Here is a 1,664-nt window from a genome sequence, read left to right as displayed (position 1 = left end):
GCCCTATAGGAGACGCCGGAGAGTCCCCAGCCCTATAGGAGACAGCGGAGAGTCCCCAGCCCTATAGGAGACACTGGAGAGTCCCCAGCCCTATAAGAGACAGCGGAGAGTCCCCAGCGTGGGGATCGTCCCTGTAGGAGATGCCGGAGAGTCCCCAGCCCTATAGGAGACAGCGGAGAGTCCCCAGCCCTATAGGAGACAGCGGAGAGTCCCCAGCCCTATAGGAGACACTGGAGAGTCCCCAGCCCTATAAGAGACAGCGGAGAGTCCCCAGCGTGGGGATCGTCCCTGTAGGAGATGGCGGAGAGTCCCCAGCCCTATAGGAGACAGCGGAGAGTCCCCAGCGTGGGGATCGTCCCTATAGGAGATGCCGGAGAGTCCCCAGCGCTATAGGAGACGCCGAAGAGTCCGCAGCCCTATAGGAGACGGCGGAGAGTCCCCAGCATGGAGATCGTCCTTATAGGAGACGCCGGAGGCTCCCCCTGCGTGAGTGCCCAGCTCTATAGGAGACACTGGAGAGTCCCTGTATGTGAGTGCCCGGCCCTATAGAAGACACCGGAGGCTCCCCATACGTGAGTGCTCGGCCCTATAGCAGATACCAGAGAGTCCCCAGCCCTATAGGAGACACTAGAGATTCCCCAGCCCTATAGGAGACACTAGTGAGTCCCCAGCCCTATAGGAGACGCCGGGGAGTCCCTAGCATGGGGCTCAGCCCTATAGGAGATGATGGAGAGTCCCCACTGTGGGGCTCAGCCCTATAGGAGACCCCGGAGGCTCACCATACGTGAGTGCTCAGCCCTATAGGGGATCCCCCCATGCGTGGAGGCTCAGCCCTATAGGAGCCCTTTGCTGCCCCTCAGTGCCTATACTGCCCCACTGACCTCCACGCACACCGTAGGGGACCGGGCCAGACCCTATAGACCCCCTTCCTGGCCATGCCAACCCTATAGCTGCCCACCCCTGCCGCCTCCCTACCTGCTCCCGGCCCCTATACAGCTCCTATATGGCCCTTATAGGGGCCCCCGGGTATATTTAGCGCTGACCTTTGGGGCTGGCCAAGCCTGGCCCGCATGACGACAGAGCCAGCATGGGCCCCATCCCCATAGGCACCCCCCGGCCCAGTCCAGCCGGGGAGGGGGTCCCTATAGGGTGGCGGGGTCCCTTGTAGATGCCATATGGATTTGGATAGGGAATGGGGGGGTCTCTATGGGTGCTCTGTAGGTGTCTATAGGGTCCCTATAGTGGAGCAGGGGTTGGTGGGTGCCCCTGTGGGGTTTCTATAGGGTCCCTATGAAGAAGTTGGGCGAAGAAGTTGGGGCTGGTGGGAGTCGCTGTAGGGTTTCTATAGGGTCCCTATGAAGAAGTGGGGGCTGGTGGGTGTCGCTGTAGGGTTTCTATAGGGTCCCTATGGGAGCAGAGGTGGGTGGGGGTCACTACAGCGTTTCTGTAGGGTCCCTATGAAGCAGCAGATGTGGTAGCGATCACTATAGGGTACCTATGACGGAGCAGAGGCTGGCGGGCGCTGCTATAGGGTCCCTATAGGGTCCCTAGGAGGGAGCGGAGGCCGCCCCAGGTCCACACAGGGCCGCGTGACGCCCGGTGGCTCCGCCCACCCCCTTGGCCCCGCCCTCCCCTGCAGCCCCTTAGCCCCGCCCCAGGTTCGT

General features: G+C 62.0%; 1 protein-coding gene across 1 annotated transcript in view; it reads right to left on the bottom strand.

Annotated features, from left to right (window-relative positions):
* Positions 1–1,664, bottom strand: part of LOC109279646 (acidic leucine-rich nuclear phosphoprotein 32 family member B-like) — a 3,496-nt gene that overhangs the window by 655 nt on the left and 1,177 nt on the right. The gene's annotated exons all lie outside the window — the stretch shown is intronic.

This window comes from Aptenodytes forsteri, unplaced genomic scaffold (genome assembly GCF_000699145.1).
Source record: "Aptenodytes forsteri isolate BGI_AS27 unplaced genomic scaffold, ASM69914v1 Scaffold152, whole genome shotgun sequence".
Lineage (NCBI taxonomy): Eukaryota > Metazoa > Chordata > Aves > Sphenisciformes > Spheniscidae > Aptenodytes > Aptenodytes forsteri.
The sequence above is the reverse complement of the archived record's forward strand: the minus strand, read 5'-3'. Positions and strand labels throughout refer to the sequence as shown.